Source organism: Salvia splendens, chromosome 14, assembly GCF_004379255.2.
Source record: "Salvia splendens isolate huo1 chromosome 14, SspV2, whole genome shotgun sequence".
Classification (NCBI taxonomy): domain Eukaryota; kingdom Viridiplantae; phylum Streptophyta; class Magnoliopsida; order Lamiales; family Lamiaceae; genus Salvia; species Salvia splendens.
The window spans coordinates 15170206-15187870 of NC_056045.1; the positions used below are offsets into that span (position 1 = coordinate 15170206).

The following is a 17665-nucleotide window of genomic DNA, read 5'->3' on the forward strand; positions in this document are numbered from 1 at the left end:
TGCCACAAAGGCAATTTCTGTGAAAAATCAGCTTGGTTGTTCTTTGATAATATCTTTTGCACTACTATGTCTTTGCAGCGTACTTGATCTTTAATTAATTTCACCTCTGTGTGAATTCTTAGCTTATGATCTCGTGTGTCCCTTGAGTTAGCCTTTGCTAGAACTTAGTCTGTGTAACCCCAAGGACATTACATGAATGACTGGTAAACTAGAATATAGCGATTAGTCTTTCTCAAGTACTATGGTATATCCATTACCTCAATCAAAGTCCTTTGCCATGGTTAATATGATATATACTTGCTATGCAAAAGCACAACTAATATCAAATTTATCACACATCATAGCATATATGAGACATATATCTCCAAAACTAGTCTCATAATTCTTGTTCTCAATAAGCGTCAAACGACACTTGACTAGAGAAAAGACAATTCCATCTTGGAAGGTAAAAACCTTTGCATTGAAATTCTAATGCTAAAACGTTCCAAGCAATGTGTAGATATAGGATCCTAAGAGAATCTCAACATTCTATCTAGCAATCTTAAAGACTTAGATGCTTAGAATGTAATTAGTTTCTCTTAAATCTTTTATCTTAAACTGGGTAGACAATCAGTTTACTACGCCAGATGATAAGGTTTCTTGTGAGGGAATCCTTCCATGTGCCCAAGAAATACCTAAAATAGTGTTTGATTTCAATTTTTAGTTTTTAAAGGTAAAGATAAAGAGCCTAGCCTAAAAAACTAGACTCAAAATGGATTTGGATGGAGAGAAAAGGGATGAGAAGAAAGTGTAATGAAAGAGGAATCTTCTTTGGGGACCTATGACCTCCCACAAGAAGATGTGGGAAACCTTAGGCTACTTTCACCTAAAGCAAATACTCAATTGGCTCCACATTCATGACTACACCACCATAAATGCATACTTATACTTGATCTAGTCTAATGAACATAAACCAAGCAACCTACATGTAGGAATTTGGATAAAAATCTCACAAGGGAGATGCTCTCAAAGGAGTCTTCAAATTATCATTCATCAAAGTCTGCAAATGGTATTTATAGCTAGGGTTGGAAACCCAATAAAAGGGCCCAAAATAAGTGAAAATCGTCTAAAACAGTCAAATCAACCGGTCGGGTGTTTTGCACCTCAAAATCACCCGGTCGGGTGTTTTCTCTGGACTCGCTATCTCTTCTGCGCGGTTTTTGTAAATCGGCCATAACTCTCTCCACCGGACTCCGATCGAGGCGTGCAATATACTCACGCGACCTTCTTTCGAAGATGAACACATTGGTGGCTTTTGAAGATCGTTTAGACATCATTTCAATAGGTCGAGTACCCTTGGAATCCCACTGCGGCTGAAATATTTGATGCATTGCTCCCATGATCGTATCACCAGATGCCAATCTTAGTTGTTTGCAAATTTTGTAGATTTCATAATCGTAGAGTACCAATAATACCATATCAAATGCACTTTCAACTTCCTTGTGCTTACAACACACTTAAGGGCACATGTCAAATTCCAAACATTTGACAATTTGATAAAACACTTATACTCTGATTTAGATGCATGCCTAAGACCACAAAGGTCTTCATAAGCTTCTAATTATGTGTTTCTTGCCCTCTATTACATACCCATTAGGATGTTCCATGTAGATGATTTCCTCAAGACTTCTATTAATAGAAAGCTGTCTTGACAATCATTGTACATACATTCTAATTTATGTAAGTTCTGATAGACAGTAGGATCAAACAAATCTTGGCGCAACGACAGATGAGAAGATGATGTTTCTCTTTGGGCATAACCCTTTGTCATTGTCTAGCCATTTGACACTTGCAAATGTACTAGCTCCCACTGACTGACAAGGCCTGTAGGTAGTATTGCAAGTCTTGTAAAACATGTTGTCTATCTTATATTGTAGTTCAGAATCCGTCACCTTTCCAAGGATAAATATCCAAATGAACCAATGCTATATTGTAGTTAAAGGGATTATGTTCAAGTTAATCTAAGACTGAGTCTTGCGACACTCTTAGACCCATGAACTTGTTATGTTCCTAGGAACGCTCCCACTACGACATGGTTCTTACAATCTTAGGTGTTGAAGTTGATTTTATTAGTGCAAAAGTTTCTAATGGTATGATTCCTTCGTAATGTGGAAAATTTGATATCTCTCTCTGTTCTGAGAGTTATCACGCTGTTAGGCTTTTAGTTCCTCTCTTGATCTTCATACAAGAATTCTATCTTTGAAGATTACAGAACTTATAATCTTACATCATTTGGGACAACCTTAAAACAGGCCTGATCAGTACTCAACTCCAATTACTTGGATACCTTTCCAACATGTGTTGGAACAACATTACACCTTGAGATGTGCTAGACTAGAGTCGCTCTAGTCCACAACTCGTGTTTTGTAGAAGGTACTGATGTTGGTAGTTTCTTTAAGGTGTATCTTGTTGTATCTAACGCTTATCCCATCAATGATAAGATTTTCATGAGTACAACTCATCACTTAATCAAACTTGTCTTAGAAAGACTTCGATTCCTTCTTACATAACTATCCCATTCTTTTAGAAGAATGCTTGGATTCGTCAATGGAGATTACACTCCCACCATTAATCATAACACTTTGCTTGTCTCCTTATTGGTGTAAACTATTGAGACTTGCTAGTCTTTCTATGTTGCACTTCTGTAAGCGATCTGAATTGAATGATTCTCACTTACAGTGCATCAAACAGACATTCTCGACTTTCAAGCTATTTAACAAGTAAATTGTTAAAATCTTGATAGTCTAGATCAGTTTGAACAATAGCTAAGTATTTTCTTGGCCTTAATACTAAGAGCCATAAATACTTTATCATTCATTGTTTAAGAAGTTGATGTGTTGTTTAATACTCAACCTTGTTGCATTTATATTGTTTCAATACTGTGATGCCTTAAACATCAACCATAAAACAATAATTGAGCATTAATAGCTCCCACTGCAACAAAAACCTAACTGGATCAAGATCTCTTACTTAGAAGTTGCACTATCATGTAAGTCATTGTTCTTCTTTAAAAGAGGTCAATCCAACTTACAAAGCATCTTCACTCGCTTTAAAATAAACTTTGATGACAATTCAGGCTCTCCCATTTCCATATCTAGTCTTTTGTTCAAATGAACTAGGACTTAGGAAAAATGCAGCCTTTATGAATTCGTCATCTATCATGTTACTTTCCTCTAACAGTAATATAACAACCAATATTCTGAAGGTTTTCTACTTTTCGGTTAAACCTTTTTTTAGTCATTTCTTATTTCTTCAGGCGATGACTTGAGTCAGAAACTATTTGAGTGATCAAAAGATTCCTCAAAGCATTCTGTCCCTCTAGGATATTCCAATCGAATCATCTTGACAGACTCTATTGATATCCATCTTTCATCGTCACTAACCAAGACTTGTCATGCTACTTAAAAGAAAATAGCTTGACCTTATTCCTTAAAGAACTTGTCAAGTACATGCAAAATGCATTCTCGAACAATCTTCGTGGAATTATGTCGAGGAAATGGAGGACATGAATCATTGAGTACAAGCTCCCATTTTCAGCGATGAGAATCTTATCCATTTCCGTTTCCAGTCTACATAATTTTGGCATTCGAGTTTATTTCTTTAAGGATCGCAGACAAAATATGAAGGACGTAATGAAGATTTGGGAAATAAACTTATTATCACATACTTATGCTCAATACATAATCGCAAATAACCACAAAACAATTATGTATCTTGCAATTGTAAAATTAAAATTTTGTACCCTCCAGAGGAAGTCAATACGCATTAAAATCTTACATTTTTACTGGTCACAACACCAACGAATAGTCCAGAGACCACAGAGTGGCATGGCCGCCTAATGTTGCCTAAGCAAGACCATCGAATTTAGCATTACAGAGTCTCATTACTACAACACACTCCCATAACAATGCTCATGTGCTGCTAACAAGATCAAGTTATCTCATAAATCATGTGCGAACTTTTGAATCTCGCAGTTTCTTAGGATTATTGTCCCCACCATAGAGCAGGTAGCGATAATATTGGAAACCACATTCTAGTTCATACTATTTATTTTTGAGAAGTCCGCCCTCATGAACTCGCTATTTCTTATGATTATTGTCCCCACATAGCGGGTGGCAATAATATTAGAAAAAAACTTCATAAATTGCAGACCAATTGATGGAGACCATATACAACGCACTTGTTGTAATTATCGCTTAGATATTTTATATGGTTTTTGCATAATTATCACATAAGCAGATAAGGCAGATAATCCACTTATAAAGATAAATACCAAATAAACAGGTAAATCCATTTAATGCAAGGCATTTAAACACACTGGATAATTAACGGCAATTATTTAAAATTAAATAATTAAGTTTTATCTTGGATAATGATTATCCAAATTCATTTAGGATTTATCAAGATAGTGTTAACTATCTAAATCCATTTAGGATTATTCTAGATTTTATTCCGATAAAATCAAATCCTTCAATTCAAGATAACGTTGATCTAGGATTATCATTATTTAAATCGTTCTAGGATATTACTAGATAGAAACGATTCCATCATAATCCATACGATAAATAAAATCCAATCAACCAAGATTTATACAAATCTTAATTCTATTTAGAATAGACATCTAGAATATATCAAACATTACTTAGGATTTCTTCGATAAATTAATTAATCTAAATCCATTTAAATAAGGATTTTCTTATATATTATCTTTATCCTAATCTATCTAGGATATAAATCTAAAAGATAAGGATAACTTGGATGAATGTTTATTTTAATCCATCTAGGATTAGTCTTAATAGAATTAAATCTATTCAAATCCATAGGATAAAATAAATTAATATAAATCATTATCATAATTCGTCTAGGATTTATCTTGGAGTAAATTCATATAAATCCATAGAATAAGATAACATTATATTATAATTATCAAATGTATCTGAGATTTATCTAGGAACAAATCCATATAAATCTATAAGATAAGAATAAAATATTATATTATCACTATCCATATCCATCTACAACTCTTATATTTATAAATTCATATAAATTCATAGGATAAGAATAAAATAATATTATCATTATCTAAATCCAACTAGGATTTGTCTAGGAATAAATCCATATAAATCCATAGGATATAAATAAATATTAGATTATTACTTTCCAAATATAACTAGGATTCATCTAGGAATAAAATCCATAAAAATCCATTAAATAAGGAAAGAATCTAATTAATCCATGATTAAATCTCATATAATATATAAAATCCACAAAAGATATATTCAAATCTTATTTCCATATTTATCTTGAATAATTTCCAAAATTGAATCCAAGGAAAAACCCTAATCAATTTTTGGAAAGCGTAGTCACGGAACGAGGCGATCGACGTCACGCGGGTTCCACCCGCGCGAGCATCGCGCATAGGACAAAAACCCTAATTTCGTCCATTCTTGGGGCTGCTCACGGAGGGACGCCGCTGCAGTCCGACGTCGATGCTGCTGCGTCGTCACTGACGCTGCTGCTACATCGTTGTCGCTGCTCCCACGTTGCCTCCAACACCCCGCTCGGTACCGCAGCGCCGTTGTCGTCGCTGCTCCTGCACCGATCATGCCTTTGTCGGACTCCCACTGAAACGCTGCAGTGCTGCCGTCGTGACACGAGTCTGGGAATCTGCCGACTGGCTCCCACTCGAGCTGACGGCGCTGTTGCATCTCCGTCGCCTCTGTTGCTGCTGTTTCATCGCAGCGACGAAATTCTCGATTGCTGACTCAGAATATAAGTTCACGTAAGGAAAAACGAATTGATCATTAATGATACCATGTAATTACAATTTACATAATCAATTCCACCGAGAAGAGAAATCAAAGGTAATTGGCGGCGCATGTATTGATTTGATGAAATCTCCAAAGTCAAGGAATACCATCACGTATATTGAATTAATTACTAAACAAAGATAAAGCTTCATTAAAAGAATTCACGTAGCATACATAATTCGTCGTTAGACTAAACCACAACGAATATAAACATGCATTCAAGCAATTCACATAACATGAAATTAATCCACATAATCATAGCCAAAAATTGGCTCTGATACCAATTGTTGGGGTTTAGAGCCCCTTGCACAGCGGAAGACTTGTACAAAACAAATAAATCAGACGTAGGATCTATTTGACAGATTATGTGATTAATCTATTCACATGTTAACATAAAATTGCATGCTAGAACGCAAATAACTCTAATCATAGAATGTAAATCCTAAACATGAATATTACAGTATAGAGTTACCGATTTGATTCTCCAAAGAATCGTCGATTGCTCGCGCCTTCTCCACGATGATATTCAATACTAGACCACGGATCTTCTGACTGGTGTCCCGGACTGTATTCCGACATCAGTGTGGGTGGATCTTATCGAAACACTAGGACTCGAATAAAGAAGACACAAATTCCTCACGGAGGAAGAGAGAGAATTTTTGTCTCCTTCAGTAGAGAGAAGGAACGAAATTTTCAGTGTTGAAAAAAATCTTCTTATCTCTCATTTATTCTCCTATTTATAATAGTTCATATTGGGCCCAGTCAGGGATCTATGGAAGGTTTTGGCTATGGGCTCCCCCAATTAGCTTTTTACTAATTAAATTGAACTCACAATTTAATACAAGCTTATATTGGAATATTACGAGCAGCCACTACAGACGTAATATTGACCTCCCCATCCAAATCCGAAATTACAAGTAATCCAGGTTTCCATTTTGTTTATTATTTATTTATTTCCCGCGCTTAATTAATTAATTAAAGTCTGCTATGGACTTAATTAATTAACATCTTATTAATTCCAAGAGTGGACGTAGCAAGAAACACTTATTTATTATTCATGTAATATTAAATTCCAACTGGCCAGTTTCCGAATAATAAAACCTTGTTCAAGCTCCTCTTGAGGACATTATCAAACGAGACTCACCTCGCGCACGATTCAACATAATAGCAATCCTAGCACCGCTAGATAATGATCACCACTACCCAATATACCTGGATCGTTGGGTGACGAAAAGCCCGCACCCTTGGTAAGTCAAAGTAGTAGATACTCAATATTGTATGCTCAATGCTAACGTACATATATTTATCAAGACCTAGTCTTTCAGTAGATAACATAGAGACACGTCTTGCTGTTAGATCCATTCAGTGTTATACCACACCAACGTCATCTTATTTCAATAAGGCTTAGAAATAATTGGATTGACATTGCAACCTTTCACGATAGGTAGCCAAAGCCTATCTAGGTTGTGAAATTCTTCTTTTTCTTTTGCAAAACATTGCATAGAACTGACTGTAGTTACATTAAATTGGACGCGGTCCACAACCAGTCTACTAAGCAAAAGACTAAGGCTTTGTTTACTTCTTATGCATTTAAATGTTTATAAAACATCTTATAAACTCACAAGCAAACACAATGTAATAATATACTGATTCTATTCGTGCAAACTGCTCAAATAATACTGAATCGGGTTAAAAGTGGATTGTAGAGTTTTTCTGTATACAAGCAAGATTCTATTCACGCGAACTCGCTCGTAACATGCTTAAACTCGCTCGAAACATGTTTTTCAGTATAGTAAACCTAACAGTAAGAACAAAAATGTATTCACAACCTAGATAGACTTTGGCTACCTATTGGTATGGTTGGGGTGTTTGTGATCATTCTCAATTACCTAAGAAGAGATTAGTAACATCGGTGTGGTAAAGCATTGAAATGATGTAATACGAAATGTATTCTCTATTGCTATATACTGAAAGAATATATTTCTGAAATTTTAATATTTTCTAGTCTATGAAATTAATATCAATATTGTTGATTTAATCAAACGCCACTTTGACTTATCAATATGGTAAAGTTTGTACGTAACTCAAACATGATATCTTGGGTGGTAGTAATTGAATAACATGAAGGTATTGGAATATTATTTCATAGAATTCGCGTGCCCAGTGTGGTATGATTAAATCCCCAAGAGGTGTTTGAAAAATGAATTTATTGTTCAGAAACCTGCGCAGTTGGAATTTATTTCCACGAATAATAAATAACGTTTCAAACTAGAAAAACTCTTTGGAAAATTAATTTAATTCAAGTCACGTAGCAGACAAAAGAATTAAATTGATGGACTAAGATAATTCTCAATATTATTCTTTAGTGGAACAAAATAATATTCCATTGATAATATATTAAATCATGGGGCATTTGATTTAATTAGATATTTATCTAATGGGTGAGTACGTCATCTATTTCATTCCATGGATCACCATCCTAGCCAATAAGTCCAAGCTTATAAATAGTGAAGAGATGAGAAACCCTAGTATGCACAACACAACACACAACACTCCTAACCCTAACCCTAGCCGCCAAAATCGGCGCTCCCCTCTCTCTCTCCCTCTTGCTCTCGATTTTCATGCCCTAGCACGTGGGAGATTAGGGTTTTAGTTTTTGTTCTTGTTCTATCATAAATCATAGGATTAGATCAAGACAATCTCGCGTTTGTGTTGGTTTTCCCTAGATCTCATATCACTTTTATTTGATTCTTCGAGATCTGCCCACACGGATGAATAATCAAGGACGTGAGAATAGTATGGAAGATTCGTGGTTGATAAATCAAGGATCTCCGGGTGGTGCATCAAGCAACGTCGATCCCATGATAGATCAAGAGGTAACAATTACATATATACGTCAAATTGCATGTCTACGTGTTTATTTGACGTATTAATCTATAGATCTAAGTTAATTGCATGAAATTGGAATAGAATGGATAATCACCTAAATAGATCTGTAAGGACCTGTTTTTTTTTTTTGTGTCTTCCGCTTACATGAAAACAAACAGGTCATTACGGATCCATTTAGGTGATTATGCATTCGATTCCAATTTCATGCAATTAAGCTAGATCTATAGATGAACACATCAAATAAACACGTTGACATGAAATTTGATGTAGATTCGATTGTTACCTCTTGATCCATCATAGGATTGACTGCTAGCTGCACCACCCGGAGATCCTTGATTTATCGACCAAGAATCTTCCATACTATTCCCATGTCCTTGATTATTCATCCGTGTGGGCGGGTCTCGAAGAATCAAATAAAAGTGATATGAGATCTAGGGAAAACCAACACAGACACGAGATTGTCTTGATCTATTCCTATGAATTAGGATAGAACAAGAACAAAAACAAAAAACACTAATCTTCCATGTGCTAGGGCACGAAAATCGAGACCAGCAGGGATAGAGAGGAGCGCCGATTTTGGCCGCTAAGGTTAGGGTTAGGAGTGTTGTGTGTTGTGTTGTGCATACTAGGGTTTCCCATCTCTACACTATTTATAAGCATGGACTTATTCGGCTAGGATGAGAATCCATGGAATGAAATAGATGTTGGGTTCACTCATTAGATAAATATCTAATTAAATCAAATGACCCATGATTAAATATATTATCAAAGGAATATTATTTTGTTCCACTAAAGAATAATAGTGCACTCCCATCTAAATCACCAAATTACAAATAATTTGGGTCCATTTTATTTTATAATATTTCCCGCCTATAAGATTATATTAATCCGTCAATTTAATTTTGTCTGCTATATGACTTGAAATAAATTAATTCTGTAAAGAGTTTTTCTAGTTTGAAACTTTATTTATTAATCATGGAAATAAATTCCAACTGCGAAGATTTCTGAATAATAAATTCCTTTTTCAAACACCCCTTGGGGATTTAATCATACCACACTAGGCACGCGAATTTTATGAAATAGTATTTCAATACCTTCATTGTCACGACCGCCCATACTAGGGGTACTACAAACGAGGCGATCGTGACCAAGGGACAAACATTAAGAATAGCATTTAAGGATAACAGTTCATAAGAAAGACTCAATTAGCTTCAAAGAATAATATTTTAGTTCAAAAATATAGCAGCGGAAATAAGGTTTCAAAGAGAGTCAAGGATGACGCCTATGTATGAAGACACAACGCATCCAAATTCCCTAGGCCGACTCAACAACAACCGCAACATCCCGCTCAACCTGCACATAGGGAAAACACATGCAAGGCTGAGTACTTGTTGTACTCAATGGGCTCATGCCGAAAACATTTTAATAAAAACAGTTATGTCATCCATACCAGTGATCTCGAGTTTTATGTGTAGTTTAGAAATATCACGAGAACACAAAAATATTTCAAAGTCTGGCCAGGCAATCAATCTCTCCACTTTCTCATCAATCATTCAATCACATTCTCTTTCCATAGTGCGACGAAAGTGTGGCCACACTATTCGCCCACGAGACCGGCCGACTAGCAAGGACGGCTCACGATCCCACTTGTGTACACTAGCCTGATAGGGTTTGCAACCCTACTCAGACCCGAATTCGTTTAACATAGCCCTATAGCCTAATGGAGCGCACTCACAAACTAGGCATCAGGCACAATCTCATCATCAAAACAAACATGGCATGACATAACACATTAAACCACCCTTATTTCTCCATAATCATACTTTTGAAAGCGTAAAAGAGTTTAGTAAAAGAAAGCTCACCTCGTTTACTTAAACCATTCAATATCTATTTAAGGCAACCCTCGTTCCTCGAGCTCACGTATACTCAATCACCCTTGCCAACGACAACACAATCAGTCTTTCATAAACTTATATTATCATGCATGTCCTATTGTTCTTTTTTTATCGTTCTCTTACCCATCCCAACATTCACCAACACAAGAAAGACATGTCATAATACTTTTCTCAAATCACACATGCATCATATAATTCACTCAACTTGGCAACAAGTGATATTTCCACATAACAACGAATATGGCAGAACTGCGTAGTTGGTTTGTAAAATCACCAAAAATCCATCTGACCTCACATGAAGCTAAAATTTGGTCACAACACAGAAGACACATTCAAGTTCATTCAGTTAAAATTTCAACTCAAATCATGTCATTTGTTCAGTCAAAACATTAATACAACACTCTGGTCGGAACATAAAGATTCTGGCAGCATTGCGCAGTTCATTTGAAAAATTCACCATAAATTCATACGATGTCCAATAAGGCTGAAATTTTTACACGACTCAGAAGACACTTCAAATTTTCACATAGTCCAAGAATAATATCAAACGGAGGTCATTTATTCGGTCAAACAGAATACGAAACTTTCTAGGCGAGAACCCAAGTTTCTGGCTGCATTGCGCAGTCAACTTCAAACATTTTTTCAAAATTTCATTTTTTGACAAAAAGGCCTGAAATTTACACGACACATAGAAAACACCTTGAAATTAACTCAGTAAAATTTTCATACCAAAATTCGATCGTTTGATAGGTCAATTACACATCCGAAACTACTGTTCGAACGTCACAGATTTCAGACTCACAAATTCGAAATTCGGGTTTCTTCCTCAAACATCCAAATACAAATTCTCATGCTTATAACACGCAATCATGCTTGATAAGACTCTCATAAACATGTTTGCACATAAACTTACATCATTCACCAAGGATTCAAAACAATTTCACATAACCTCAAATCAAATCGCATACTATCAAAGTTCTCATGCAAACTCAATTTTTCCACCGATTAATTTTGCGATCTATGATTCCTACACCCACTACATGCATGTAGGATTTTCAAGAACATGGTCCAAACGAAAAGAATGAGGAAAAGTGAAGCAAATATACCTTCTTTGACAAAAATGGATCGGTAGAGACAAGAAACGATGCGATTCGTCAGAGATTCTTGAAAATAAACTTCAACGGATGCAAGAACAGGAATTGAATGGAGGATTTTTGGAGAGATTGTAGAGAGGGAGGGGGAAAAAACGTGTGGAGTGAGGGAGAGAGGGAGGTGGACATTTTTTGTGATGGAGAATGGGGGATAGGGTTTGTTTAGGGATAAGGATGAAATTATAGATAAGCATGGTATTAGTTTTGATGATGAGATGTGGATTACCTTATCCATTATCAACTATATATATATGTATGTAACATGTAGTTTCATGGTGTGAAAAATAAGAGAAGCCATATATTCCTATCAAACAAGAAAGTCTCCCTTCTCTCATATACTTCTACAAATCAACACCAATAAATAAAATCCCACAATAAAAGGAAGGCAAGGTTTCGAAAATTATGGCTAGAAATTCAATAAAGAATTTATTTGGTATTTACTTGGAGAGGAATCGATTCACAATTTAGGAAATAAAACAATGAATATTCCATAAACAAGGGAACAAAATAAATTAAATCTTCAAGTAGGAAATAATGAGGGAGGGGGCGAAAATTTGCTTACTTAGCCGTAAGGAAATAATTCAACTCTTAATTTAATTGGGGTGAGGGAATAGAATGTGGCAAGATTTAATTGGATTTAAAATAGCTAAAGGAAATCAACAAGGTACCAATTAAATCAAAGAAACTAATTCATCCTCCTAATTAAAAATCAACGGATGCGACCTGTTCCTCGAAGTTGGTTCAACAAAAATCATAATATAGAATGATAGAATCACATCAATGGGTTCATAGGTTTGTGAAAGGCTACCAAAGTCAAAGGGGCTAAAAAATCAAGTGGGTTAAGTTTGTTAAGGCCAGGTACAAAATGTAGGCCTTAACTTCATTTTTTAGAAAGAAAGGTTCCATAATGGAAAGTATACATATAGTGGAACTGAACCAAAAAGAATTTCACTCTGTAAGAAAGAATGACACAGACATGGTGATAAAATGAAAGCTGAATGAAAGTTCAAAGAAGAATATCCCATAGAAAACATGTCTGCGAAACGTGATTATATTGAAGGACATAACTGCAGGCAGCCTTAGGAATGAAGTTCAATAGCAAAGGCTCACAAACTCAAAATATTGTTCGTATAAATAATAAGTCAAAGAAGACTACAATCAGTACAAGTGCCCAAAGTTATGAAGGCAACACCACTTTCCAAAAACTGAAAGTGAGTTATGACTCAATGGAGGAAAAGAAATAATATGCATCACTTGCAAAGCATGGGTCAACCAAGGGGTTTAAATAGACAAGGGTTCACGGTTATCCAATACGTATCGAAAAGAACTTAGAATCCAAGTAAGTACTGTTGATTTAAAAATCGTTCAAGCTAGCTACGAAGGTCACACTCTCTCGTTCATCTTTCTGAGGCCGAACATGGTAACATCGTTCTACAAAACTGGGGAATCCAAGTTGGGATTCCTCGTATCTTTACAACTAATAACAGTAGTCGAAAGCCATATCTTCATATATTCCTTGCACATGATAATCGTCATTTTCTTAAAACGTTGTAGTTATACTCGCGCTCTCAACATGCTATAACGGTCGTTTTCACCGCATCACCACTTTTGACCGAAGATCGGATTTATCTATTAGATCGCAGGTATGATCTCTACATCCGTTGTCACGACCACCCATACTAGGGGTACTACAAACGAGGCGATCGTGATCAAGGGACAAACATTAAGAATAGCATTTAAGGATAACAGTTCATAAGAAAGAATCAATTAGCTTCAAAGAATAATATTTTAGTTCAAAAATATAGCAGCGGAAATAAGGTTTCAAAGAGAGTCAAGGATGACGCCTATGTATGAAGACACAACGCATCCAAATTCCCTGGGCCGACTCAACATCCACCGCAACATCCTGCTCAACCTGCACATAGAGAAAACACATGCAGGGCTGAGTACTTGTTGTACTCAATGGGCTCATGCCGAAAATATTTTAATAAAAACAGTTATGTCATCCATACCAGTGATCGAGAGTTTTATGTGTAGTTTAGAAATATCACGAGAACACAAAAATATTTCAAAGTCTGGCCAGGCAATCAATCTCCCCACTTTCTCATCAATCATTCAATCATATTCTCTTTCCATAGTGCGACGAAAGTGTGGCCACACTATTCGCCCACGAGCAAGGACGGCTCACGATCCCACTTGTGTACACTAGCCTGATAGGGTTTGCGGCCCTACTCAGACCCGAATTCGTTTAACATAGCCCTATAGCCTAATGGAGCGCACTCACAAACTAGGCATCAGACACAATCTCATCATCAAAACAAACATGGCATGACATAACACTTTAAACCACCCTTATTTCTCCATAATCATACTTTTGAAAGCGTAAAATAGTTTAGTTAAAGAAAGTCCACCTCGTTTACTTAAACCATTCAATATCCATTTAAGGCAACCCTCTTTCCTCGAGCTCACGTATACTCAATCACCCTTGCCAACGACAACACAAGCAGTCTTTCATAAACTTATATTATCATGCATGTCCTATTGTTCTTTTTTTATCGTTCTCTTACCCATCCCAACATTCACCAACACAAGAAAGACATGTCATAATACTTTTCTCAAATCACACATGCATCATATAATTCACTCAACTTGGCAATAAGTGATATTTCCACATAACAACGAATATGGCAGAACTGCGTAGTTGGTTTGTAAAATCACCAAAAATCTATCCGACCTCACATGAAGCTAAAATTTGGTCACAACACAGAAGACACATTCAAGTTCATTCAGTTAAAATTTCACACTCAAATCATGTCATTTGGTCAGTCAAAACATTAATACAACACTCTGGTCGGAACATAAAGATTATGGCAGCATTGCGCAGTTCATTTGAAAAATTCACCATAAATTCATACAATGTCCAATAAGGCTGAAATTTTACACGACTCAGAAGACACTTCAAATTTTCACATAGTTCAAGAATAACATCAAACGGAGGTCATTTAGTCGGTCAAACAGAATACAAAACTTTCTGGGCGAGAACACAAGTTTCTGGCAGCATTGCGCAGTCAACTTCAAACATTTTTAAAAAATTCTATCACTCTTGATAAGACTCTCATAAACATGTTTGCACATAAACTTACATCATTCACCAAGGATTCAAAACAATTTCACATAACCTCAAATCAAATCGCATACTATAAAAGTTCTCATGCAAACTCAATTTTCCCACCGATTAATTTTGCGATCTATGATTCCTACACCCACTACATGCATGTAGGATTCAAGAACATGGTCCAAACAAAAAGAATGAGGGAAAGTGAAGCAAATATACCTTCTTTGACAAAAAGGGATCGGTAGAGACAAGAAACGATGCGATTCGTCGGAGATTCTTGAAAATAAACTTCAACGGATGCAAGAACAAGAATTGAATGGAGGATTTTTGGAGAGATTGTAGAGAGGGAGGGGGAAAAACGTGTGGAGTGAGGGAGAGAGGGAGGTGGACGTGTTTTGTGATGGAGAATGGGGGATAGGGTTTGTTTAGGGATAAGGATGAATTTATAGATAAGCATAAGAATACAGTTATAGATAAGCATGGTATTAGTTTTGATAATGAGATATGGATTACCTTATCCATTATCAACTATATATATATATGTATGTAACATGTAGTTTCATGGTGTGTGAAATAAGAGAAGCCATATATTCCTATCAAACATCCCTTCTCTCATATACTTCTACAAATCAACACCAATAAATAAAATCACACAATAAAAGGAAGGCAAGGTTTTGAAAATTATGGCTAGAAATTCAATAAGGAATTTATTTGGTATTTACTTGGAGAGGAATAGATTCACAATTTAGGAAATAAAACAATGAATATTCCATAAACAAGGGAACAAAATAAATTAAATCTCCAAGTTGGAAATAATGAGGGAGGGGGTGAAAATTTGCTTAATTAGCCGTAAGGAAATAATTCAACTCTTAATTTAATTGGGGTGAGGGAATAGAATGTGGCAAGATTTAATTGGATTTAAAATAGCTAAAGGAAATCAACAAGGTACCAATTAAATCAAAGAAACTAATTCATCCTCCTAATTAAAATAGAGAATATTCGAAACTCACAAAAATAATAGGTTAGAGTTCGAATTTCATTTAGCACAATTTAGGGATAATTTGATTTGGATTTAATTTGGATGAATATCCCAAAACAATTAATTAAATCCAAGAAAGAATAAAACTTCCAATAATTGGATGGGCCGACAATAGCCACTTTATTTAGCTAGAACAAGATGCATGATCTTATTTAAATTGATTTTCCCCACATGTAAAAAAAATATAAAAGTATCAAATACTTCATTCCATATCACCCACGAGAATTATTTCACATAATTCACTTAATCACATAGAAATAATCAATTTCATAATTTAAATTTCAAATCAACTTATTAAATAAAAGTCACAAAATTTTGGGATGTTACATTCATGTTATTCAATTACTACCACCCAAGATATCATGTTTGAGTTACGTACAAACTCTCCCATATTGATAAGTCAAAGTGGAGTTTGATTAAATAAACAATATTGATATTAATTTCATAGACTAGAAAATACTAAAATTTCTGAAATATATTCTTTGAGTAGATAGCAATAAAGAATACATTTCGTATTAGATCATTTCAATGCTTTACCACACCGGTGTTACTAATCTCTTCTTAGGTAAGAGATAATTATCACAAACACCGCAACAGTACCACTAGGTAGCCAAAGCCTATCTAGGTTGTGAATACATTTTTCTTCGTACTAGATCTGGCCAAGTCTCCTACTGGAAAACTCATGAGGACTCATCGAATTTCCCTACTTTGACCTTCTTAGTAAGAACCCTTAGACTTGTTTATTATATTTCAATAAATAAACAATTATATTATATTATTTATTCTCATAATTAGGTAAACAAGTGGACGTGGCGTTTCTCGTATACATGCACAAGCTGACTGTACAAAGGCATGTACGCTCGAAGCACCTTTTAGTATACAAACCCCAACATGCAGTACTTACCAACGTGGTGGCTCATTAATTACGGCTACGACGTACTACGAGATTGCAGGCTCGATATGCCAAACCCTGCATTGTGGTTTGTCACGGTCGCTCGTACGGAGGTTGTGTGTTGTTATGAAAGACGATGGACTTTGTTAGCGCACTCCTCAGCTTTCCAAACTGTTCACCTACTATCATTCCACTATGAGGGCTGATGCACTTTTTATTAGCACTAAATAAGCCTGTAAGTATACAGAGTATATATAGTATAACTAATGGTCAGTAGCAGATATCGAACACAGGGAAAACTATCACAGACTGGTTATGTAACGCCCCACTTTTTGAACCCTAATTTTGGAACCCTAAGACGTTGTATTTATTGCTTTGATTGTCGCAATTAAGTGGCGAATCGTTATGTGATTTATTCGATGACCTAATTTTGTTTTGACCTAGTCAATTTCGTTGATTTTATGACGTGGCTTAAATTAATTGATGTGGAATGAAATATATTGCGGTAACTTATATTTTAAGGGGAGTGAGATTTAATTAGGATCATAAATAATTACCTTGCCATTTTGTGGAGAAAATTTCGACCATTATTATTATTTGGAGAGGAATTATTTTTCTTGGATTTAATTATTTGTTTTGGGATAGTTATCCAAATTAAATCCTAAAGCCTAATTATCTTATTTCTTCATGATAAAAATCGGCCCTATTATTTTTCCTAAGGGAGATTTTGAAATCTCCTAGTTTGTGGGAGAAGGAAATTATTCATTATTTATTTTGATCCCTTAATTATCTCTTTCCATGTTTTAATTGGAATATCCTAGCAAATCTTGCCTTA

The 17665-nt window shown here is 35.4% G+C and overlaps 1 long non-coding RNA gene across 1 annotated transcript; it reads right to left on the reverse strand.

The window, feature by feature from the left end:
• Positions 1-5278: 5278 nt before the first annotated feature.
• LOC121763928 lies at positions 5279-12656 on the reverse strand. The gene is made up of 3 exons (XR_006042524.1): positions 11740-12656; positions 10601-10673; positions 5279-5799 (listed from the first exon to the last, which is right to left on the reverse strand). It is a non-coding gene; the product is annotated as an uncharacterized LOC121763928 (long non-coding RNA).
• Positions 12657-17665: the final 5009 nt, after the last annotated feature.